At 38.4% G+C, this 27030-nt stretch overlaps 1 protein-coding gene across 7 annotated transcripts in view; it reads left to right on the forward strand.

Annotated features, from left to right (window-relative positions):
* LOC309802349 (uncharacterized protein) overlaps positions 1–27030 on the forward strand; it is a 374757-nt gene that overhangs the window by 146856 nt on the left and 200871 nt on the right. For 5 of the 7 annotated variants that reach the window (XR_014293770.1, XR_014293771.1, XR_014293772.1 and 2 more), the window contains one exon: positions 5105–5200. The exons of the other annotated variants lie outside the window; for them this stretch is intronic. The gene's annotated coding sequence lies outside the window, so the exon portion shown is untranslated. The remainder of the gene's footprint in view (positions 1–5104; positions 5201–27030) is intronic. 7 annotated transcript variants of the gene reach the window in all.

Consider the following 27030-nt stretch of genomic DNA (forward strand, 5'->3'; position numbering starts at 1 on the left):
AACTGTGGTGAGAATGGACCAAGGATTTTCAGCCCTCCTGAATAAACAGCTGCTTGTTACAGCACCTATTTTTTTTTTTTTTTTTTTTGCGGTATGCGGGCCTCTCACTGTTGTGGCCTCTCCCGTTGCGGAGCACAGGCTCCGGACGCGCAGGCTCAGCGGCCATGGCTCACGGGCCCAGCCGCTCCGCGGCATATGGGATCCTCCCGGACCGGGGCACGAACCCGTATCCCCTGCATCGGCAGGCGGACTCTCAACCACTGCGCCACCAGGGAGGCCCTACAGCACCTATTTTTTAAATACATTTATTTATTTATTTTATTTATGGCTGTGTTGGGTCTTCTTTGCTGCGTGCAGGCTTTCTCTAGTTGTGGAGAGCGGGATCTACTCTTTGTTGTGGTATGTGGCTTCTTATTGCGGTGGCTTCTCTTGTTGCAGAGCATGGGCTCTAGGCACGCAGGCTTCAGTAGTTGTGGCACGTGGGCTCAGTAGTTGTGGCTCGCGGGCTCTAGAGTGCAGGCTCAGTAGTTGTGGCTCATGGGCTTAGTTGCTCCACAGCATGTGGGATCTTCCCGGACCACGGCTTGAAGCTGTGTCTCCTGCATTGGCAGGCGGATTCTTAACCACTGCGCCACCAGGGAAGCCCTACAGCGCCTATTTGAAATAATGTCATAGCAGCTACACTAATGGATTACAGGTAAATTTTAAGGAAGCCTATTATTTAAAAACATACTTTAAAAAATTGGGGGTAGTGGTGCATAAAGAATATTTAAAACTCTGGCAGTTTCATGCTTGTGTTACTTTAGAATTTCTATGTTAGTCTGGTCTAATAAGAGGATGTAGATAATAAAGTTGAGATGAGAATATCATCTTTTTGCACATTCTTTTGCCCTTGGTGAGCTAGTCAAGGCCCATTCTTGTGGATCTTTTGATCAGAGAGGGAGAGTGGTGATTTTATGCATGGGCCGACATGAATTGATACTGTTACTAGAGGAACAAATTAAAGTGTATGGATCTGTGATGGTGGGTTAGCAGAATCACAGAGGGTATATATAGGGTTTCATATAACCCTGTGTCAAAAAGTATTATACTTTTTGATATAGCATTATTTACCAAAAGTTTTTTTCTGAAGTGGACTTATCCCTAGAAGGGACTTAGAAATCATTTGGTTCAAACCCTAGTTTTATAGTTGAGAAAATCGTGTGATGTGATTTGCTCAAGGTTACAGGGCTGGGTGGTGGTGAGGCCTCCTGATTTCACAGTCCAGTCTTCTCCCATTAAACCCTGTAGAAGAGCAGAGGTTTCACCACAGTGGGAAAAGCTCAGTGCCTCTTGAGTTCCCATCCTGAGATTTAAGTCCTGACTTGTAGTTGGGCCATCTCAGTGGGGTTGTTGGTTGGATAACACTGGTGCTTTTTTTATGTGTCAAATGAATACTTGGAAGTTTCTTCTTGAGGTTTGAGGAGTATGAATCATAGAAGTAAGAATCTTGTTAGAACAACCCTTGTGGGTGTGGAGGGGAACGCACAATGAGCATGCCTAATTTAAGATGTAAGTTTCACTTGGTAGAAAAAGCTGCAAAAATGAAGGGGGTTTACACACAGCTCTCTTTTATTTACTCTTCTGGGCTGTTCATATGTTTGCTCATACACAGAACTTTTTCTCTTTAAGGCATGTGTTATTACATGCATAATCAGTACGAGGTAAAAATTACTAGGAAAGTTAAATCTGGTTCACTTCTCACCTCCTTCAAGTCTTGGCTCGGAGCTGTCTTTGTAGTGAGTCTTACCCCGACCTATTCTATTTAAGAGTGCAACCCATCTTCCCTCCATTCATTCCTGAATCCCCTTATTCTTCCATCCTGGCCTTTTCCTTTTTAATAGCACAGATCCCCTCTAATATTATATGTGTATATCCCATGTAATTTGTCTATATATTATGTTTATTGCCTATTATATATCTTCTCCATTAGACTACAGGCTCCACAAAAGCAGACTTTTGTCAGTTTGTTTGTACATCCCCAGCAAGAAGAATAAATAGTGCCTGGTCCATAGTATGTATTCAATATATATATGTTGAATGAATGAACTTGGCAAAAGCAGCTACTCTTTAGGATTCCTACTAGTAAAATGACAGATTCTCAATCCCAGTGATTATTTTATTTGTGAACTCGTTGGGGATGGCAACATCTTCAGTTGGTATATAAAGAAAATAAATTGTTTTAAGGGTGTGAGTTGTGTTACGTACAGTGTTCTGGAACTTCCTTGCTTATTTGGCAATAAACAAGGAGTTTGGACTCAGATGAAAAAAATCATTACATTTTCAGCTTGAATCAGTGGAACAAATTCTTCAGGTATTAGAATCTAGATAACTAAATGATAAAAATGCACAGAGAGCTTCTCAAATATAGACTTGGACAGTAGCTGGTTTTAAATGTAATTGACTTAAAAGGTTTTCATTTTCAACATTGAGGCCAAAAAAAAAAAAGGGCAGGTTTCAGAGACTTGGGGTACTGAGGCAATAGGGGAGGGAAGAGGAGGGAATTAGAAGTTTCTGCAGAGTGGAAGATGCTTCGGTAGAGTCTTCCAGATGTGAAAGTACGTTTCTGAACCTTTTTGGAAAAGCTAAACCATGAGACAAGGAGATACATTTAGTGCAGATAAAATCTAGACTGTTCTGAAATTGTCACTTTGCTATGCTGGTGGCAGCCTCCTAGGAAGTTCTAGGACATAATGTAGTTTATAAATGCTCATTTTTATTATTTAAAGAGATATTTGACTTTAGAAATTCAAGGGAAATAAAGATGATGCTTAATGTATTAGGAAGATGTTAAGAGACCTAGAAAATACCTTAGAAATCAAGTATTCTGACTTTTTATATAAGCTTAAGCCCAAAGCTTAAATGATTTGCCCAATATCACACAACTAATGAATGGCAGAGTTGGTACTAATTTTTGTCACAAATTTTCATTGAAGTATCCTTAATAGGAGAGGAGTGTATAAACCTGTCTTTGGAGGTAACCCATGGAGCAATTATGAATTTGTTGAGAGATTTATATTTTATCTTAAAAATTTCAAAAATTTATGCAGATACTTTATCTTATTCAAATTATTTATGTCCTCTTTTTATGTGTGTAGGATTTTTTTTTTTTTTTTTTTTTTGCAAAAAATGTGCTTATTTGAGGATTCGTCATTTGGAATTTGAGGAAATGAACAGAATGAAAGAACACCTTAGGTTATTATTACCTTAGAAGTGTTAAAAAAAAAATCAGAGTTTTAAAGAAAACTACAACAGGGAAATAGCTCTACTTGATCTGTTCTGAAGGTAAATATATTGGGGAAACTAATTATAGTGCAGTGAAAATATTTAGAAAATATTTTAAACCTCAACTTGAGAAGATAGCATTGCTATTTTTGTCATTTCAACATTCTGTGTAAATGAAGTAAGATATGATTTGTATCTTTTTGCTAAAGATACTGGTTTGGAAGGGATCAGTTTTTAAAGAGAGAGATGGCTTGTATATATAATTTGTACAGATTTTTTCCTGACCATAAAATTAGACTATACTTATATGGAGAAGGACAATCAACCCCACCCTATCCTTCCCCAGCAGGGAATACTCTGAAGGTTTTTACTTCTTGATCTTTCATGTTAAGTGTTTCTTTTGTAACACATGGTTAAATGAGATATTTATTACGCGGTCGGGGGAGTCATAACTTGATTTTAATATGCTCCAAAATATTGTTTCCACAACTAATTAGAGAGTAGGATGTAAAAGGAAGAGCACTAGACTGGTGGTCAGGAGATTGTGATTTAATCTTATTGGTGAAGTGAGAGTTTCACAGTGATAATGGAGTATTGAGGTCTCTTCCAGCTCTAAGAACTTATGAATCTTTATTTGCTCGTAATGTGCTTAGTGCCTCCAAACACACATTTTCTAAAATTTAAATGTACAAAGAGTGTTCATATTTCAAGTTGTTCATTGTCTCCACACAGAAGTTTCCTCAAGATGAATACTTTGGGAGCCAGTGCCCATTGGTTTAGTCTGGTCAGTGGGTTTTCCTATGTGACTCTAGAGGCATTATTATGCAAGAACTTGCTGAATGGTCACTGGTGGCTCATAGCAAGCTCTTCTCTGCTAAGCAGGGTGGATTCTGTGAGCCTCTTGGCAATTTTCAGACCACCTCCTAAGACATGAGGAACTTTCAAATTGGGCCTGCAATCTTAAGGAACTGGAACTTGGAGTCTATCTGAATTTTTATTGTCTGGTGTTTGCAGATTTTCCTTTGATTGCAGGTGTCAAGGTCGGGAGGCCCTTGTGCTTGTCTTGCCATGCTAGTATCACCTTGAAGTTGTGCTGTTGTGTGTGGTTTCAGTTGTCTGTGTCACACTAGCTAGTTTACTAGTGCTGGGTGGAGAGGGTATTTCTATACCCTACAGAATTACTGGATTCATATCCCAGTCTGGCAGAGTTATATGTTTAGAAGTTCAAGAATGGTATCTGTTGGCAGGCATGACTTGGCAGATAGTGAGTGGCAAAGAAATGCAGCTATGGTGAAGATAACCAGGCCAGAGCCCCAGCTCCTCAAATAGCTACTATAGCGTAGTACCCAAGAGAGTCATTTTTCAGAAATCATAGCTCTGAAGTGAGAGATAGCTTTACGGCCCCTGAATTAGTTTGTGATTTAGCTCTCATTTTTCACATCTTCTGGATTTGAAGTTTTGAAGAACTTGGCAGTGTGCTCACATATGGTCTAGACAGAATAAGCCCAAGGTACCCCGTTAAAGACTGAGTTGAGGCTGAAGAAAGCCTTTATGCCTCTTTCATTTCACTAAGGTATGACAGTATTAGAGCAGATGGGAGGCTAGCGTTTGAGCTTAAGTTGTGTGAAAACTTCAGCAGCCAATTGGCTGACTCTTAATGGTGAGACAGGAAGAACCACCCACGTTTTCCATTTTGGATTTGAGTCACAGAGAACAGGTTTCCTGCAGAAACCATTTGGCTTTAACAAGTGTACGGAAATTTCGTCTTTGATTAAATTGAGGTTTTTGTCTTCATTATACATGTGGTTCACATTAATTATTTCCCCTTTTCAATCCATAGGTTCAGTTTCAACTTTGAATCTCCTGTAGGACTGACTGTAAACTAATTTCCCAAGATTTTTGTATAAGAGATAGATGAGAAGGACTGTACTTTCAGGTAAGGATTGAGTTTTACTTTCTCTTAGTAATACACGGCTCCCTTGGACAAGTTTGGGGTTCCCCTACCCCCTTTCACATGAATAGAAGTATAGGTGAACTTTTTAAAAGGTGGGAAATTGAATTCTCCAGACAAGTTTCCACCTGTTTGGGATGACCTAAGAGGTGTCAAAGGGCTGGCTACTTAAAGCAGTTAGAGAAGCAATATGTGATGACGATTGAAACACATGCACATGTTCATTCAAAATGGCTTATAAAACTAAGTTTTTTTTTTAGGGGAAGGAAATCATCTTTCTGATACCTACTACTTCCTGCCTATGATGGATTGATCATTCTGTCATCTGTTTGTCTGTCTGTTTTCTATTTTAAAGCTTAAAGACATGGATGGTTTTAAGATTAATTTTTCTATCTCTGTGGCATCCCGAAGTACTATAAGAGTTCTGGGCATGAGAAGATTATAGAAAAAAGATCTGTACTCAAAATAATTTGGATAGGGCTAGTATTTAGAAATGAGTTTTCTCTAGGAAGAAGGGGAACTGTGCAGACCAAAACCAAAACCAAACCCAAAAGCAAAACCAAACACACAACACCCGCCCCCAACCCAAATTCGAAAAAACCACATGGCGTAGGAAAAATTGTGCTGAGTTGGGATTGCCATAGTGTTTCTGGTTACAAATGAAAGTACATTTCCGAGAAGTAATAAATTGGATCTTTAATCAGTTGCCTAATTTTCCTAATTGATTTTGAGATATTGAACCACTTCTAAGTTAATTTTTGTACCTCTTTAGCATGGTTACTTCTCAAGTTTAAAATATGTAAAACTCAGCTTTAAGTTGTTGGCATCGTTTGAAGAGGGACAATGGCAATTGAGTGAATAATGCAGAAATCACTTAGTAATGCATTGTAGGCTGGCTCTTGGTGCAGATTTAGTTTCCTAACTATATTACTAGTTAAAGGAATTATTTAGCAAAACATTAACACACCAACAAAGAGGCAGCTCAGTAGAGAGAAGTTGGCTTGGGATTTATAACTAGCTACAGATGATGTGTGGACATAATTTCTTTCCAGTACATCCTGGTATCAGCCTTACGCAGACCTTTGTAGTAACTTCTTAACTAATTTCTCTGCACCATTCTTTGTAAAGTTGGATCCCATTACTTTCTGCTTGAACACGTTAGGGCCTCCCTATTACCTATGGCAGTGGTTCTCAAACTTTTGGTCTCAGACATCTTTTATGCTGTTAAACATTATTAAAGCCCCAAGGGAACTTTTGTTTTTGTTGATTATATCTATCACTATTTATTCGAAATTAAAATGGAGAAAAGTTTAAAATGCAAGAATATACAAGCTTATGTTCCCTTCGTGCAGAGTGATGACATCATCAAGTCATGCAGCTTCTGGAAAACACTTATAAGAGCATGAGAGTGAAAAAGGCAAACAGCAGCATGGTATTATTTTTAAAAGTTCAATTTATTGAGGTATAACTTATATACAGTGTAGTCACCCTTTTTAATGTATAGTTCTCTGGGTTTTGACAAACGTGCATGGCTGTGTAACCACAATGAAGATAAAGAACATTTCCATCACCCCAAAATGTTCCCCTACCCCTAGCCTCAGCACCCTCTGACCTGTTTTCTAGCTCTGTGGTTTTGCTTTTGCTCAGATGTCATGTAAATGGAATTGTACAGTCTGTAACCTTTTGAATCTGGCTTCTTTCATTTAACACAGTGCATTTGAGATTCATCCATGCTGTTGTGTGTATCACTAATTTGTTCCTTTTAATGACTATCTTACTCCAATGTATGAATATTTATATTCATACGTAGAGAAACAGATGAATATGTTTGTCTATTTAACAGTTGGAAGACATTTGAATTGTTTCTAATTTTTTGGTGGTGATGTGTCTTAGTATTATTATTAAAATAGTTTTAACCTCACAGATTCCCTGAAAGGGTCTCAAGGATTCCCAGGGTCCTGAGAGCTCTCTCTGAGGACCTCTGGCCATCCTGAATCACTTGCCTGGGTGTGATGTGCCCCCTGTCTAGAATGCCAAGATCTAGCTCAAGGGTCTCCTCTGCACTGTCCTTTCTAAGCCCTCTTCCCACCATTACCCCTACACACCTTCATACCCCAAGGCTGGGCTGGTCACCACCACCTGCTTGGCTGTAATTTGAGGACATGGCAGCTTCCCAGCTTCTTGAAGATGATGCCTTTCCTCTCCATCCCAGCACATGCCTGGTACACAAGATGTGCTACCTGTTGGAAGGAATAAATAGCAACCCGTTACAGGTGTGAAGGCATTTTATTGTTTACATGAGGCTTTCCCATATATGATAACTTTCATCCCTCATTTCAACTCTGGGAAGTACGTAGCATGTGAATTTTTTTTTTTTTTTTTTTTTTTTTTTTTTTTTTCAGTATGTGGGCCTCTCACTGTTGTGGCCTCTCCCATTGCGGAGCACAGGCTCCGGACGCACAGGCTCAACGGCCATGGCTCACGGGCCCAGTCGCTCCGCGGCATGTGGGATCTTCCCAGACCGGGGCACGAACCCGTGTCCCCTGCATCGGCAGGCGGACTCTCAACCACTGCGCCACCAGGGAAGCCCGCATGTGAATTTTTAATTCACTAGTTTTATTTTATTTTATTTATTTTTATTATTTATTTAATTTATTTATTTTTGGCTGTGTTGTGTCTTCATTGCCTCGTGCGGGCTTTCTCTAGTTGCAGCAGGCGGGGGCTACTCTTCGTTGTGGTGCGTGGGCTTCTCACTGCAGTGGCTTCTCTTGTTGCGGAGCACGGGCTCTAGGCGCGCAGGCTCAGTAGTTGTGGCTCGCAGGCTCTAGAGCACAGGCTCAGCAGTTGTGGCACATGGACTTAGATGCTCTGCGGCATGTGGGATCCTCCTGGAGCAGGGCTCGAAGCCATGTCCTCTGCAATGGCAGGCGGATTCTTTTTTTTTTTTTTAATTTTATTTATTTATTTATTTTTGGCTGTGTTGGGTCTTCATTTCTGTGCGAGGGCTTTCTCCAGTTGCGGGGAGCAGGGGCCACTCTTCATCGCGGTGCGCAGTTCTCTCACTGTTGCGGCCTCTCTTGTTGTGGAGCACAAGCTCCAGACGCGCAGGCTCAGTAGTTGTGGCTCACGGGCCTAGTTGCTCTGTGGCATGTGGGATCCTCCCAGACCAGGGCTTGAACCCGTGTCCCCTGCATTGGCAGGCAGATTCTCAACCACTGTGCCACCAGGGAAGCCCTGGCAGGTGGATTCTTAACCACTGTGCCATCAGGGAAGCCCCATAGCATGTGATTTTTAATATCTTTTATTTTTATCAGATAATAACATTTAAGTCTTAAGCTCTGGTCTTAACCAAGCTACACCTTAGAATAACCAGGGGAGCTTTTAATAAAGGTACTAATGCCCCAGACCAATTAAGTCCTATCTCTGGAGGTTAGTCCTGGGTATTAGTATTTTTTAAAAGTATCACTGTTGAATCTTACCTGCGGCCACAAGAATCATGGTCGAAGGTTTGACTTACTGTGAAGTCTTAGTGGTGGTGTAGTCAAGACTGGAACCCAGGATGACTCCCACTCTAATGCCTTTACCTCCACACTGAGTTTTCATGAGAAGGGAAGCACTACAGCGGTTTAGAGAGCCTCGGTATAGATGTCAGCATTTCAATTTACGGAGGGACTGTAGCACAAGAAACTCAACACTGAATTTAAAGTCAGGAGACCATGTTTCCGTTTTGGCTCTGCATTTACTAACTGTGGATTAATAAATACTTGAGTCTGTTCTCACTTGTAAAGGAAGGATACTACCTTAAATTCTAGAAGCTGTTGTGGGGATCAAATTAGATTATGTGTTAAAGGATTTATTGAAAGGATTACAAAATCCTTTTGTAAACTATGAAGTGCTGTCTAAAACTTATTTTTACTTGATTTTAGCCTAGTGTATTTATTGGCTAGCTTTCCTGGGGGTTCATAAATTACACAAGTAAGGTATAAATAGAGTCTCACTGAAATAGTCAAATAACAGGATTATGCAGAGTAAAACCAAGAGGTTACTATTAGTCACATACTTTGAATCCTTGGTGTATGCGTTTAAGTGCATAAATATGTATGTATGTAACGTAAGTTATTTTTTCGGTTGTCTTAACATAGAGTCTTTATATGTTTTTTTTCAAAAACTTGACATGTCTTAGATCATTCCATATTAGGATATATAAGTCCCTCTTATTCTTTTTATAGCTGCATATTTTTTCATACATTTTCAAGTTGATGGACATTTAGCCTGTTTTCCACTTTTTTACTTTTATAAAAAATGCTGATTAACATTCTGAGCTCTTATTAAAACATTAGTTTATTCTTATTAAAAGATTTATTCTGTTTTCAAGATACCGGGAGGTGAAGTAGTAAATGATTTATGTATGAAATCTTAGACATTCTCTACTCAAGTCAGAATACAACTATGAGTTCATAAAAAAAAAAATCATGGTAAAATACACTAGACCTTGGATAACTTTTTCATATGTTCTTGTATATTTTGTTTTATTTTTGTGGTATTCTTATTTCACTGTTTGGATAGACTTTTTTTTTTTTTTTTTTTTTTTGCGGTATGCGGGCCTCTCACTGTTGTGGTCTCTCCCGTTGCGGAGCACAGGCTCTGGACGTGCAGGCTCAGCAGCCATGGCTCACGGGCCTAGCCGCTCTGCGGCATGTGGGATCTTCCCGGACCGGGGCACGAACCTGTGTACCCTGCATCGGCAGGCGGACTCTCAACCACTGCGCCACCAGGGAAGCCGTTGGATAGACTTTTAAAGACTAGTATGTGTATTGCTTAAGTTTAACTCTTTTGGGTGTGATTACTACATACTTTCCCTCCAGTAAAAACAACACAACAACAATGGCCAGTACTTACTTATGTGGGTGCTGTCCTGAGAGCTTATTATATCCATGGTCTCACTTCTTTCTCTCATTAAGTGGGTGGTGTTCTCCAGGTAAAGCATATAGAAATGGAGAATCAGAGGGGTCAACTCACTTGTCCAAGGTTATTTATGGATATAGGATTCAGAGGTCCTGCTTCCTGTTTTGATGTCAGGATTTCGCTGAATCAGAGATGGTACTTTGTATCTATGGTATCACAGTTTACTTTCTAAATTAGTTATATTTGTATATTTTACTGTTTAATACCAGTAATAATTTAACATATACAGAAATGGTTCATGCTCTGGAGTATCCATTTTGTAGAAAGTATGTATAATAAAAGCAGTCTATTGATGTAACATTATAAAGGCAAATGCTTGCTTATTGAATTTGATATTGATAGTAAGAATGGTGTTTTGGAGTGAAAAAGTCTACTAAATGGGAAAGTGATCTTGAATTCTATTTTATTATCCAACAGTGACCTTGATAAAATAATGCTTTTTCTTCACTGGTAAAATAGTTCACTTTATACTTAATCAGCCATCAATCCTGAGAAACATTAGTGTGAACAAGATATACTTGTGAGAACATTTGGCAGTGGTGGTCTAGATGACGTGCGAAATGGAATTCTAGTAATACTTCCCTTACCTTGAGTAATAAGGAGAACATTTCCGGAAGGGTTTGTTTATTCATGACAAATGAAAGATTAAAATTATTGATGAAAGTACCAGAAGGCAGCCTCGGAGTTTTTTAAACACACTGAAATACATGTTCTTATAAATTTATTCTAGGCATAATTAAGTGTTAATTTAAGGGGCCAGGAGTGGTTATTTCTCAATAGTGATCATTATAAATGGACTTGTAGCAGAGATACAGTTTCACATATAGTCTTTGTGTACTCTTGTGTTACAACTTGCTTGAATGATAAAATGAAACTGAGGTCTACATGCACAGTCGGAGCCCACTAATGGTGAGTGTTAGCTCCTTATCCTTTCCTCGGTCTCCTTAGTGTGACTCCCCTGTTCAAGTGTGAAATATGGTGGCTGAACAGTTGAAATAGATCTTTTGGTGGACTCTTGGCCTTACAGGCTGAAGTCTGTATTTTATTAGGAAGTCAGAAAACATGATAAATCAGAGTTAAGACATTATCATACTGTCTCATTCCTAGTTTTTAATTTATAAGCCTTTTTCTGAAGGAAATATTTTGGGCCAACACATATTTGGTCATTGACTGAATGAGTGCATTGGCTCACCTTCCGGCGAGGACTTGTTCGCTAAGAATTAGTCTGGCATCCCAAGGTGGGTTTAGATCACAGGAAGCGATTGGGTGGTAGTGACTTTTGGTTGCTATTGATAATGCAAGTGGATTCATAGCAATAATCTAATGTAATCTTCTCTGAACAATACCTTTAAAAAATGTTCTCAGATTCATTTTTTTCTTCTGTTTCTAGACTTACTAATTTGCTTGGATAGATTCAGAGGCAACATTGTCCTTTATTGCCACCTAGTTGGAGCTGCTTTCTGAGATAACATACTCCACCCTTCAGAAGAATTCATTTCTTTTTCCAAAATTAAGAATTTGTTATTTTTATCCATGTCCTGTATTTAGATTTCCAGCTTTTAGAATTTAAATACTCATGTACATTCTGCCCTAGAGACTAAGAGGCATTATATAAGTATTTCCCTCTTTTTTCAATATGTGAACATCACGTTCCTTGGCGTAATATTTGTTTTGCATCTGTATTGCAGTGTGATCCTAGCAAGTTCATTCAAGCAGTGGTTGAACTGAGGTTAAGTGTATTGTGGTTGTTTGGCAGGATATGACCGTAAACACATCTCTTTAAATGCAGAATGGCCTGGGGTGACTGTAATGTTAAGTTGTATAATCACAGATTACAAACATAGGAATGAGCACAATGGGCTGCCTATATCTTTAATGAGGAACTGCCCCACAGGATGGAGTCTTCTTTAGAAACTATCTGTAGAGTTCCCTTAAGTGTTTTCTTAGACAGTTATATTAATATTATGTATTTAATTAGAATGCTTCAGGGCTTCCCTGGTGGCGCAGTGGTTGAGAGTCCGCCTGCCGATGCAGGGGACGCGGGTTCGTGCCCCGGTCTGGGAAGATCCCACATGCCGCGGAGCGGCTGGGCCCGTGAGCCCTGGCCGCTGGGCCTGCGCATTCGGAGCCTGTGCTCCGCAACGGGAGAGGCCACAGCAGTGAGAGGCCCGTGTACCGCAAAAAAAAAAAACAAAAAACAAAGCAATAATATGCCTTGTTTAAATAGTAAGTAAAATAGTTAATACTAATACAGCCTTGAAAAGAAAAAATTCTGTGCTCCAACCTTTCTACCTCTCTTCAGAGGCAATCATTTTCAAGGTTTTTTTTTTTTTTTTAAAGCTAGTTCTTTTGGCATTTATTGTCCTATATCTAAATAATTTATTTTTACTCCTTCAGCTTGAGTTTTCAATTCTAAACATTATGTTTTGACATTTTCCTACAGAAGGTGATGATTTAGCTCCCCAACTACCCTTTCCCCATTCTCCCAACGACAGTTTTATCTAACTTTTGGTTAGGCCATCATTCAGTACTTACAGTATTATCATTTGAATATTGATGACCTTGACAGAGAGTATGCAGTGATTACTTATTCTTTCTTCAACTTTTCCCCCTCAGAGATAGTGGTTACTTTGTTTTTAATTTGCTTAGCTGTCTATTGATTAAGTGCTAATTTTGCTCTAAGCATTCTGATGGAACTGTAAAGACTTAAATGTTAAAACTTGTTAGGGCATCCGTCAGTTCCAGTTTTCTCTTGCCTCTGTCTCTCCCAGAGCTCTGTGTCCTGCTGGTTCTGAACTGCTTATTGTTGAGCCTCCACAGAGCTTCCATTTTGGATTTACTGCCATCTTGGGGATTCCCTTGGGTTTTCTTCTTTGAGGATCTGTTATTTTCTGGATTCTGTGTTGTCATCTTTCTTTGTTTATTCCCTGACTTTGTGGGGAGATATACATATATGTTTGTGTGTGTGTGTTTCTCAATATATACCACTATTTGTACGCCCATGAGTAGGATTTAAAAATAAAAGTTTGTTTTCTAATTGCTGCTAGTAAGAACATACTTGAGTTTTTACATCAACTGTATATTCTGCAATCTTGCTAAATTCATATATTAGTTCTAGTAGTTGTTTTGTGGATTCCTTGGAATTTTCTACAAGAATGATCATAGGATCTTCAAATAAGTTTTACTTTTTCCTTTTTGATCTTTATGCCTTTTATTTATTTTTCTTGCCTTATTTCAGTGGCTGGAACCTCCAGTATAGCATTGACTAGAAAGTGGTAAATGTGAGCATTCTTGCCTTATTCTTCATCTCAGGGAAAAACAATGCAGTCTTTTGCCTTTGAGTGTGATATTGGTTTTAGGTTTTTGGGGTAGTTGTCCTTCATCAGTTTGAGGAGATTCTCTTTTAGTTGCAACATGCGGACTTCTTCGTTGCTGCATGCAAACTCTTAGTTGTGGCATGCATTCAGGGTCTAGTTCCCCTACAGTGGATTGAACCTGGGTCCCCCTGAATTGGGAGCGTTGAGTCTTACTCACTGGACCACCAGCGAAGTCCCTGAGGAGATTCTCTAATCTTCCTAGTTTGTAGAGAGTTTTTGTCATGATGGTTGTTGGATTTTGTCAGATACCTTTTCTGCATCTATTGAACTGATCCTGTGGTTTTCTTCTTTATTTGTTACATTGATTTTCAAATGTTAAAACAGTCTTGCATTCTTGGGATAAACTGTATGTGCTCATAATGTACCTTTTAAATATATTATTGAATTTAATTTGCTAAAACTTTGTTAAAAATTTTTGTGTCTATATTCAGAAGGGACATGAGTCTGTAATTTTTGTTTTTTGTTATATCTTTGGCAGGTTTTAGTATTAGTGTTATGCTAGTCTTGTAAAATGAGTTGTGCAGTGATCTCCTCTATTTTCTGAAAAAGTTAAATTTCTTTCTTGAATGTATGTTAGAATTCATCAGTGAAATCATCTGGAATTGGAGTGGGTTTTTTGGGGAATATTTTTGATAACAGATTCAGTTTCTTGAAAAGAGATAGGACTAGGGGAATATTTTTGATAACAGATTCAGTTTCTTGAAAAGAGATAGGACTAGTTAGATTTTCTGTTCCTTGAGTCAATTTTGATAGGTTTTATTTTTTTAAGAAATGTGTTCATTTCATGTAAGTTGTTGAGTTAGTTGGCATAAAGTTATACATATTATCTTATCCTCTTAAATGTCTGTAACATCTCTGCTAATACATGTTTTTTTCATTTCTGATATTGGTGATTTGTGTTTTGTCTTTTTTTTCTTGATTGGTATAACTAGAAGTTTGTCAGTTTTGATGATAATTTTAAAACCCAGCCTTTGACTTTATTAATTTTATCTCTTGCCTGTATGTTTTCTATTTCATTATCTTGTTATTATTATTTCCTTCTGTTTTGAGTTTAGTTTGCTCTTCTTTTCATTGTTTCTTAAGGTGGAACCTCAGGTCATTTTGGTAGATCTTTCTTATCTTCTTATATTAAGCACTTAGAGTTTTAAGTTTTCCTCTAAGTACTGTTTTAGCTGCATTCCACAAGTTTTGATTTTTGTTACTGTTGTTGCCTTTCAGTTCAAAATATTTTCTAGTTTGCTTTTTGATTTCATCTTTGATCCATGAACTCTTTAGAGCTGTGTTGCTCAATTTCCTTATATTTGGAATTTTCCTAGATATCTTGTTGATTTCTAATTTAATTCCATTGTAGTCAGAGAATATACTCTGTGTGATTTCAATCCTTTTAAATTTATCGAGACTTAATTTATAGCACACCATGTGGTCTATGTTGGTAATGTAACATGCATTTGAAAGGAATGTGTATTCTTCAGTTGTTAGATTTTCTGTGAATGTCAGTTAGGTCAAGGTAGTTGATAGTGCTTTTTAGATCTTCTGTGTCTTTCCTGATTTTTCTTCCCTGATTTTTTTTTTTTTTTGGTTTAATTATTGTGTCAGTTACTGAGATGGGATGTGAACATCTTCTCCTCTAATCATGCATTGTCCTTTTCTTTCCGTAATTCTATTTTTGCTTAATGTATTTTGAGGTGCATATACATTCATAATTGCCATGTCTTCATGATAAATTGTCCCTTTTGTAATTACGATGTTCTTTTTTTTGTGGTAATACTCTTTGTCTTACAGTTGATTAAAAGTTCTGTGTGCATGGTGGTGAAACCACTGAAATGTGTTTTGGGGTGCTCCGAGGAGCTCCGGTTCTTTATGTCTCAGTGCAGAAAGAATTCAGAAAGGCAGAGTGATAGATATAAGAAGTGACTTATTAGAATAGGACGCGTGAGAGGCTTACAAGTGGGTGGGCAAGAGGGTGCCGCGCTGAGAATTTAGTGGGCTAGAGTTTTATAATCAAGGGAAAGGTAGGGAGGGAGAGAAGACCACCTTCTTCCTCATTCTTCAGTAGACATCAGGCTTCCATCATCAATTCCTCCTCCATGTTGGGTGGGGGAGTTTTCTTGTCCCTACTAGTCAAACCAGGACTGTCACAGTGCACTGGAAATGAGCAAAAAGGCGGTAACATATACTAAAATATGGTAAGTCATCTCAGGTTTCAGTATAATGTCACCTTTTCCTTGTGCTTTTGTCTTTAGTGTGTGCAGAGGAGCATGTCCTAGGAATCATTAATGTACTGAGCTCGCTGGGTGGGATGTGGGTCTCATGCCACCATTGTTTTCTTATTTTGGGCCTTGTCTCATGTTTCTGTTTTATGGTTTAGTTGCTGAGCAGGCCTGCTTGGTTTCCTCGTTAAGCAAACCTGCTTTCTTGAGTGTTCATTAACTTGCAGGGGTCTCCCATTCTTTTCTCTTTACTTACAATCCCCTTGTGGGATTAACTGTTTAATCACCTACTTTGTCCTTTACTCTGTCCCTATCATTGGGGCTGGTGTTTCTGGTGTTCTCCTATGGATGATGAGCTTGGCTTGTGACATTTCGTTGAGAGTTCTCAAATGTCAGTTTCTACTGATCTTTACTTTCATTTGGTCAGTTTCTCCAGTAAAGAATCATGTAGTCTGTAAGTCTGAAGGGGGCTGGCAGTCTACTATTAACTTGATGGACCCATACTTTTAGTATAGAGATTCATTCCTAGTCTCAGTTATGCCTGGTCAAATCCTCTCATTTAATAATCTCCATACTTATGCTGGTAAAATACCCAGTTATTGGGTTAGGGAATTGGTTGTTTAGACAGACTCTAAAACCAGTTCCTTTTGTTTTGAGCTTCATCCTTTATGTAGAAATCCTTTCTGGAATTCTGCACCATGAATAGACTTGCTTCTTCCTAGCCTATTCCTGGGTTTTCCCCTTATCCCTGCCAGTTAGGTTTCAGCTTTCTCCAGTTTGCTAAATCAGTTTTTAGTTATGCATTGGTTTTCCATCTTTCAGAGTTTTGTTGGCATCTCTCATATATTATTGTTTCTTCTCCCATTTCTCTTTTATTGTTATTTCTTGAGGGAATGGAGGTAGGCATGTATTTGGTCATTCATTTTTATCCTTTAGGGACTTTTTAATTTTATGACAATAAGCCTTTTGCTTGGCATACGTTATTCTTATGTTATGTTTACAGCCTGATCTTTAGGTTGTAAAACACGAATTCTGCATTATCTGTTGATGCATATGGAAAAAAGAAAGTGTGTGTAGGTGGGGTCCATTATGCATGGGTTAGTGATTTGAAAACGAATGTATTTCCTGCTAAGGATTTCGTTTACATTAGAAAGTCTTAGTGATGTTTACTTTCTTTGTGCTTGGTTTGGTAAACATTGAGTAGTAATTTGAACATTTTCCTTTTTCCAGTTTTCATAGTAGTCATTTTTTGTTAAGGGGCTAACAATTGCATGAAATGTTGTTATAAATGATTATCTTTTGTTTTTTGAGAATCTTTAATTGTTGCCGTATTCTTTCAAGTGCCTTCTTTTTGAAAATGAACACATTAGGTCTGTTATGTAAAACAGAGGTTTCCTAGATTAAGGATTCAAAAGTCACTGAGTTACTGGTTTAATCTGGGTAACTCATTTAAATACATTTTCAGTTTCTTCACCTGTACATGGGAAATGTAAACTTCATACCGTTGTTAACAGTATCTTACTTGTAAGACAACAGGCAAGAAAATATTTTTTTAAAATTATAAGGCTTCCCTGGTGGCGCAGTGGTTGGGAGTCCGCCTGCCGATGCAGGGGACACGGGTTCACGCCCCGGTCCGGGAAGATCCCACGTACCGTGGAGTGGCTGGGCCCGTGAGCCATGGCCACTGAGCCTGCACGTCCGGAGCCTGTGCTCTGCAACGGGAGAGGCCACAACAGTGAGAGGCCCACGTACCGCAAAAAAAAAAAAAAAAAAAAAAATTATAAAGCAGGACATCTGTGTAAAGCAATGTATTGAGTGTAATTAATGTGTTCTTGGGTAGTCAGGGATTAAACTGTTAGTGTTTATACTCTTTGGTAATTGAATGCTTCCTGCAGTTAACTTTTAGTAGAATATTTTTCATGGTGTGAAACTTGTCTTATGTTTTCATAATGCTCATTTTGTACTATCTTCATGCCCAGTTCCAGTCTTACATGAAAACAGGATAGACAGCTACCTAAATGCTGTTTTTGCCGTTACTTATAGAATGCTCAGGAACTCAACAGACCTCTACATTGCTCCATGGTTCAACATGGTATTTTGGGATGCTTTCCAAAGACTGCTGTTAAGTTGCTGGTATTATCACTGAAGAAATTATATCTTGAGATGATGTTTGCTTGTGGCATGCCAGCTTACTGTAGTTTATCTGGAGGACAGGACCTTAAGGGAATAGGATATAGGTCTGTTAAGTTTATTGGAAGCGGAGAGGGTAGAACAAATCTAAAATCTAAAGCAGTGTCAGGAATTGTAGGCCTTGATAGAGAGCTGTAGCTGTTAACCTTGGGAAGCATGGAAATGATCTCAAGTGGAGTAGGGATAATATGACTATTTTGTAGTACTTTAAGATCCAGCCCTGTCTGATCTCTCCTTTCCTTTTTTTTGTTAAGTTTTAAATTTTATTTTATTTTTTTTGCGGTACGCGGGCCTCTCACTGTTGTGGCCTCTCCCATTGCGGAGCACAGGCTCCAGACGCGCAGACTCAGCGGCCATGGCTCATGGGCCCAGCCGCTCCGCAGCATGTGGGATCTTCCCGGACTGGGGCACGAACCCGTGTCCCCTGCATCGGCAGGCGGACTCTCAACCACTGCGCCACGAGGGAAGCCTGGGTTGTTTGTTTTTTTAATATTGAGCTGCACGAGCTGTTTATATATTTGGGAGATTAATCCTTTGTCTGTTGATTCGTTTGCAAATATTTTCTCCCATTCTGAGGGTTGTCTTTTCATCTTGTTTATGGTTGCCTTTGCTGTGCAAAAGCTTTGAACATTCATTAAGTCCAGTTTGTTTATTTTTGTTTTTATTTACTCTAGGAGGTGGATCAAAACAGATCTTGCTGTGATTTATGTCAAAGAGTGTTCTTCCTGTGGTTTCCTCTAGAGTTTTATAGTGTCCAGTCTTACATTTAGGTCTCGAATCCACTTTGAGTTTATTTTTGAGTATGGTGTTAGGGAGTGTTCTAATTTCATTCTTTTACATGTAGCTGTCCAGTTTTCCCAGCAACACTTATTGAAGAGACTGTCTTTCATCCATTGTATATCCTTGCCTCCTTTGTCATAGATTAGTTGACCTTAGGTGTGTGAGTTTATCTCTGGGCTTTCTATCTTGTTCCACTGATCTGTGTTTTGCTTTTTGTGCCAGTACCATATTGTCTTGATTACTCTAGCTTTGTAGTATAGTCTGAAGTCAGGGAGTCTGATTCCTCTAGCTCTGTTTTTTCCCTCAAGACTGCTTTGACTATTCAGGGTCTTTTGTGTCTCCATACATATTTTAAGATTTTTGTTCTAGTTCCGTAAAAACTGCCATTGGTCATTTGATAGGGATTGCACTGAATTTGTAGATTGCTTTGGGTACTATAGTCATTTTCACAATATTGATTCTTCTAATCGAAGAACATGGTATATCTCTCCATTTGTTAGTATCATCTTTAATTTCTTTCATCAGTGTCTTATAGTTTTCTGCATACAGGTCTTTTGTCTCCCTAGGTAGGTTTATTCCTAGGTATTTTATTCTTTTTGTTGCAATGGTAAATGGGAGTGTTTCCTTAATTTCTCTTTCAGATTTTCCATCATTAGTGTATAGGAATGCAAGAGATTTCTGTGCATTAATTTTGTATCCTGCAGCTTTACCAAATTCATTGATTAGCTCTAGTAGTTTTCTGGTGGCATCTTTAGGATTCTCAATGTATAGTATCATGTCATCTGCAAACAGTGACAGTTTTACTTCTTCTTTTCCAATTTGTATTCCTTTTATTTCTTTTTCTTCTCTGGTTGCCGTGGCTAGGACTTCCAAAACTATGTTGAATAATAGTGGTGAGCGTGGACATCCTTGTCTTGTTCCTGATCTTAGTGGAAATGCTTTCAGTTTTTCACCATTGAGAATGATGTTGGCTGTGGGTTTGTCATATATGGCCTTTATTATGTTGAGGTATGTTCCCTCTATGCCCACTTTCCGGAGAGTTTTTATCATAAATGGGTATTGAATTTTGTCAAAAGCTTTCTCTGCATCTATTGAGATGATCATATGGTTCTTATTCTTCAATTTGATAATATGGTGTATCACATTGATTGATTTGCCTATATTGAAGAATCCTTGAATCCCTGGGATAAATCCCACTTGATCGTGGTGTATGATCCTTTTAATGTGTTGTTGGATTTTCTTTGCTAGTATTTTTGCATCTATATTCATCAGTGATATTGGTCTGTAATTTTCTTTTTTTGTAGTATCTTTGTCTGGTTTTGGTATCAGGGTGATGGTGGCTTCATAGAATGAGTTTGGGAGTGTTCCTTCCTCTGCGGTATTTTGGAAGAGTTTGAGAAGGATGGGTGTTAGCTCTTCTCTAAATGTTTGATAGAATTCACCTGTGAAGCCATCTGGTCCTGGACTTTTGTTTGTTGGAAGATTTTTCATCACAGTTTCAATTTCATTACTTGTGATTGGTCTGTTCATATTTTCTGTCTCTTCCTGGTTCAGTCTTGGAAGGTTATACCTTTCTAAGAATTTGTCCATTTCTTCCAGGTTGTCCATTTTTTTGGCATAGAGTTGCTTGTAGTAGTCTCTTAGGATGCTTTGTATTTCTGCAGTGTCTGTTGTAACTTCTCCTTTTTCATTTCTAATTTTATTGATTTGAGTCCTCTCCCTCTTTTTCTTGATGAGTCTGCCTAATGGTTTATCAATTTTGTTTATCTTCTCAAAGAACCAGCTTTAGTTTTAGTGATCTTTGCTATTATTTTGTTTCTATTTCATTTATTACTGCTCTGATCTTCATGATTTCTTTCCTTCTGCTAACTTTGGGTTTTGTTTGTTTTCTTTCTCTAGTTCCTTTAGGTGTAAGGTTAGATTGTTTATTTGAGATTTTTCTTTTTTCCTGAGGTAGGCTTGTATAGCTATAAACTTAGCTCTTAGAACTGCTTTTGCTGCATCCCATAGGTTTGGATCATCATGTTTTCATTGTCATTTGTCTCTAGGTATTTTTTGATTTCCTCTTTGATTTCTTCAGTGATCTCTTGGTTATTTAGTAACGTATTGTTTAGCCTACATGTGTTTGTGTTTTTCACATTTTTTCCCTGAAATTGATTTTTAATCTCATAGTGTTGTAGTCAGAAAAGATGCTTGACATGATTTCAATTTTCTTAAATTTACTGAGGCTTGATTTGTGACCCAAGATGTGATCTATGTTGGAGAATGCTCTGTGCACACTTGAGATGAAAGTATAGTCTGCTGTTTTTGGATGGAATGTCCTATAACTATCAATTAAATGTATCCGGTCTATTGTGTCATTTAAAGCCTCTGTTTCCTTATTTATTTTCATTTTGGATGATCTGTCCATTGGTTTAAGTGAGGTGTAAAAGTCCCCCACTATTGTGTTCCTGTCTATTTCCTCTTTCATAGCTGTTAGCAGTTGCCTTATGTATTGAGGTGCTCCTATGTTGGGTGCATATATATTTATAATTGTTATATCTTCTTCTTGGTTGGATCCCCTGATCATTATGTAGTGTCCTTCCTTGTCTCTTGTAACATTCTTTATTTTAAGGTCTATTTTATCTGATATGAGTATTGCTACTCCTGCTTTCTTTTGATTTCCATTTGCATGGAATATCTTTTTCCATCCCCTCACTTTCAGTCTGTATGTGTCCCTAGGTCTGAAGTGGGTCTCTCTTAGACAGCAGATATATGGGTCTTATTTTTGTATCCATTCAGCAAGCCTGTGTCTTTTGGTTGGAGCATTTAATCCATTTACGTTTAAGGTAATTAACGATATGTATGTTCCTGTGACCATTTTCTGAATTGTTTTGTGTTTGTTTTTGTAGGTTCTTTTCTTCTCTTGTGTTTCCCACTTAGAGAAGTTCCTTTAGCATGTGTTGTAGAGCTGGTGTGGTGGTGCTGAATTCTCTTAGCTTTTGCTTCTCTGTAAAGCTTTTGATTTCTCCATCGAATCTGAATGAGATCCTTGCTGGGTAGAGTAATCTTGGTTGTAGGTTCTTCCCTTTCATCACTTTAAATATGTTATGCCACTCCCTTCTGGTTTGTAGAGTTTCTGCTGAGAAATCAGCTGTTAACCTTATGGGAGTTCCCTTGTATGTTATTTGTCGTTTTTCTCTTGCTGCTTTCAATAATTTTTCTTTGTCTTAATTTTTGCCAGTTGGATTACTGTGTATCTCGGCGTGTTTCTCCTTGGGTTTATCCTGTATGGGACTCTCTGTGCTTCCTGGACTTGGGTGGCCATTTCCTTTCCCATGTTAGGCAAAATTTCAACTATAATCTCTTCAAATTTTTTCTCTGGTCTTTTCTCTCTCTCTTCTTCTTTGGGACCCCTGTAATCCGAATGTTGTTGCATTTAATGTTGTCCCAGAGGTCTCTTAGGCTGTCTTCATTTCTTTTCATTCTTTTTTCTTTATTCTGTTCCCCAGCAGTGAATTCCACCATTCAGTCTTCCAGGTCACTTATCCGTTCTTCTGCCTCAGTTATTCTGCTATTGATTCTTTCTAGTGTAGTTTTCATTTCAGTTATTGTATTGTTCATCTCTGTTTGTTTGTTCTTTAATTCTTCTAGGTCTTTGTTAAACATTTCTTGCATCTTCATGATCTTTGCCTCCGTTCTTTTTCTGAGGTCCTGGATCATCTTCACTATCATTATTCTGAATTCTTTTTCTGAAAGGTTGCCTATCTCCACTTCATTTAGTTGTTTATCTAGGGTTTTATCTTGTTCCTTCATCTGGTACATAGCCCTCTGCCTTTTCATCTTGTCTATCTTTCTGTGAATGTGGTTTCTGTTCCACAGGCTGCAGGATTGTAGTTCTTCTTGCTTCTGCTGTCTGCCTTCTGGTGGATTAGGCTGTCTAAGAGGCTTGTGCAAGTTTCCTCAAGAGGCTTGTGCAAGTTTCCTCAAGAGGCTTGTGCAAGTTTCCTCTGATGTGTTACTCATCATCATAGTTCTGTGGTTATGGTCATACTTGAACGTAAGATGTATGGCACTTAAGGACCAAAGATGTAAGTACTAGTGGCTTAGCAATACTTATATGCTGCTCATGTAAGCAAGCCTCTTTGGGCATGTTTCACAAGTGAGAAAAAAATGGAAGTTTTCCCAGTCTTAATTAGGAGAGCTGGAAAAAAACAAGGACTGTTAATAATTGGCTATTGCTATAGTGCACTTGGCCTTTGGACAAAGTATAAAGCACCCATCCATTTAATGAGTTTGGACCACCCCCGTGCCACCCCCACCAAGCACTCTTGTGTAGTGTATTTAGAAGCAGCTAGATTATAGAGGAAATGGTAAATTTATAGTGATTTTGACAATTTTGGGATCATGGTGATCGATACATTAGAAATAGTTTTTTTTTTTAAATAGAGAATATAGTCATATAGCTATGAACTTTTTATATTTGTTGACATAAGGTGTAAATAACTGTACTGCTTGAAAAGTCATGTAGATACTGGTTTTAGAAGCTTTCTAGTGCTTTGCGTTTGCTTATGACCTTTTTGGTGGTAGAAACATTCAGAATAACCTTTATTATAAAGTAGCATTACTGTTGAATTAAACAGACTTACTTTGGTACTTTGTTGGCCATGTGATTTTATGGATTTCTGCTGGACTTTGTGTGTGCTGGTCAGGTTGCTCATTCTTGGTACCCTCGTCTCTGTGAATGGATTTCTGGAATGGCCACCTCACTTCTCTCCTGTACCTAATTCCTTCTCTTTGAATCCATGATATCCAGTGTTTTACTGTGGAAAATAATTGCATACATATTTTAAAGAGCAGCCAGTACTATTTGAGTTCTGTTTTATTCTGTTTTCTCCTTTTTTGTTGTTTTGTTAATCCTAATTGTTTAAGGCTCTTCTTTTGGAAAAGTCGAAGTAAATGAAAAAAGAAAAGCATAGTCATTGAAGACTGTCTTTGAATTGCTTGAATGTGCTTGACTGTCAGAATGTTCTTTTTGTAAGAGGAAGCCCATCCTAGTTAACATTTTTCTGTTATTTAAACTTCGGGATTTTAGTCAAGTAACAGTTAGCAATAATTATGTTTTTGAGTTAGGTGGTGTTGGAGGAGAGTGGTGGTTCTGTCTTCCAGGGGACTGTCACTGGAGATAAGGGACACCAGAGATAAGAGTTGTGCATAGTATACTGACACTGTTATTGTGTAAGCCAAGGGTTCTGGGCGGTTCCAGGCTAGCCTTCCTTTGCATGGGTGGAAGAAAGCAGCAGAATCCAGACAGAATAGTCTTTAGAATCTGGATAATCAGTGAAAATGACATTGCTATGGAGACTTTGACCCACCTTTTGTCAACATGTAGCAGAAAAGCAATGGCTTTAACAAATTTACATTAGAACTTGTTCAGAGAATGAAGAAAGGAGAGAGATTTGTTTACACAGCAGCAGTCTAAAGGTGACTCAAGTCTGTTGTCAGTCACTCTAAGAATGCCATCTTTATTGACTTTTCTTTAGGATTCACTAACAAAGGAGCTGTGTAGAATTGCATCAGATTTCTCTCTGGGTGAGGTTTTTTATTAGGAAGAATAACTTGGTAGATGTTTTAGCAGTTTCAAAAGCTTTTGTCCATTCTTGACTTAATTAAAGGGGAGAGTATTTTAATTTGTTTGACAGCAAACATTGAGTGCCCAGATGTGAAAAGGACTGTGTCAGTTCTCTGGGGAAGATGAAGATCAGTGAGGTGCAGTGTGGTTTCTTAAAGAGCTATAGCCTTGTAGCGGAATCAGGCATGGGCACCATGGTGATAGAGTGATGAATGCCCCAAGAGAGGCTGTGAAAATACTGTGGGAGTTAAGAGGAGGGAGAGAGAGACACTCATTTCCCCAGTGAGGGGAGCAGGCTCAATTAAACTTCATGTAGGCCATGGTATTTAAGCAGTGTCTTGCTAGGTGGGATTGGGACATATGAAGAATTCTTTAGTTTGAGGCATGGGCAAGTGTTGAGGATAGGAATTTCGGATTTGCTACAATGTCTAGCATGGAAAAGTAAATAATAATAATAATAATAATAGAAATGGTAAAATAATATAATAATACTAGCATTTATTGAATGCCTAATTTGTGATAATTATTTGTTTTAATTCATTTCCTCTTAACAATAACATAATAACCCTAGGAGGAAGGTACTATTGTCGTCCCCATTTTACAGATGGAGAAACTGAGTTATAGATAGGTTTAGAAACTTGGGTAAGGCTACGCAGTTAGTAGAATTTGACCCCAGACTAGTTCTGGAGAGCCCACCCTTCCTAGCTATGTTATACTTTGAGAAATGTAGCAGAAAGGGACTGGGGTCTGTTTATGTAGAGCCTTGAATGCCCACATGAATCATTTAATATATTGGAAGATATTTTTTTCTCAATGGTTCTGTCATTTCTTTTAATATTCTGTGCTTTAATGCTTTTGACATGCCTTTCCCACTTTACCCAGTCAATTCCTACTCATTTTTCGATTCTTTTGCTCATATAGTACCATTTCTGTGAGGCTTTTCTCAATCACCCAGGAAGAAGAGCCCTCCTGTGGCTCCCAGGGCTTTTTGTTTGCACCTTTAATACAGTGTTCATCATTTACTTTGTTTTTCCTCAGCTAGGCTGAATTCCTTCAGGATTGGGACCATGTATCCTTTTTGTGTCCCTGATGTTAGGCTCATCTTTGTTGTTGAATAAAGCTCAGATAAATGATTGAAAGGATTAAATGATAAATGATTGAAAGGGAGGGTGATAAATTTTCAGATGTCATGCTGACTTCTTTTCATCACTCTTCTTCTGAGTTACAGGCGTTAGAAATACCTAGAAAAGAGAGAAAGGAATATATGAGTTAATACTTTGGTTGATTGGGTTTCTGTGAAAATGAAGGTGAGAGATTATTTTGGATTTGGGGTTACTGGAGATGATTTCTGTGAGGGCTGGGCTTTGGGCTTGGCCCTTCCGGAGGTGTAACATTTAAGTTGGCCGAGGGGTCAGGGCACGCCGGCTGAAAGAGCAGCATGAGCTGAGGACACAAATGGGGTTAGATGGGAAATAACACTGTCAGCCGTGAAACGTGAGCCCCTCGGCTTCCCACTGTACCCAGTAGAGCGTTTTACAGTGTAGAGAATCTCTTGAAAGCCCTGGTTTTCTTTAGAGTCTGCCAGAAAAATGTATGGGCAAGCAAAACATTTGCCATATTGTGGTTTGAATTTAAGGTAAGTTCCTAACACGTGAAATAGGAAATTCAAATGTTCAGGATACCTTTTTGGTAGGAAAAGTGCTGTTGGAGGACAGACCCATTTGGTCTAAATTAAACTTATACTCCAGAAATTCTTTAAAATCTTAAAACAAGGAAACTTACATTTAACGGGCAGGTAGTCAGCCTGACTTGAGTTTCCTTTGCCAGTCTCCTTAGACCAGTAGAGGCTTTCAGGTTGCTGTCATGGACTTGTGTTGTTGAATTGAGCTTCTTGCTCTTCATCTAGCAGCACTCTGCTTGTGATGTGGGGAACTACAAGTTACTGAGGAGAGGCAGGGTTAATTGCACCTGTGGAGAGGAACTTGTTAAAGAACTCTCATAATAAAGGAGGGCATTGGAATCCAGAGAGAGGGGCTCTTTGTTAAGAAACATCTTCCAACAATTGGAAACCTTTTACAGTACTTTTGAGGCACAACCCAGAGTACTAAAAATAATGCCTTGAAACTGCTGCTGCCCAAGATTGAAAGCTTTTCTCCCTCACTAAGTTTGGATTAAAAGCGGTCATGTTCTCAGAAGCATCTCAGAAGGGAAGGGGCAGTCTTCCCCAAGATGGTAAAGGTCATAGCTTACCATTTTACTGACTGATTATTCTGGGGACCAGACGCCCTACCTTTGGTAGAAGGAAAGACTAAAGGGAAGGTGTGTCTTGCTCTCATGCATGTGGCCTCCATCCCAGCGTCTTCTCTGTGTAAAAGTTTTCCTTTTCTCCTGATTATAGAAGATTTTAGGGCTATAGCTGTTTAAACATAAGCTCCATGAGGTTAGGGACATGGTCTTGTTTCCTAATATATCTGCAGACTCTAGAATAGTGCTGTCAAATAGAAATATAATGTGAGTCCCCATACATTTAAATTTTCTAATTGCCACACTAAAAGAAAGAGATGGAATTAATTTTTTTTGAATTTTGTTTTATTTATTCATTTTTTATACAGCAGGTTCTTATTAGTTATCTATTTTATACACATCAGTGAATACATGTCAATCCCAATCTCCCAATTCATC

This window comes from Mesoplodon mirus, assembly GCF_964341445.2.
Source record: "Mesoplodon mirus genome assembly, chromosome: 4".
Classification (NCBI taxonomy): Eukaryota; Metazoa; Chordata; class Mammalia; order Artiodactyla; family Ziphiidae; genus Mesoplodon; species Mesoplodon mirus.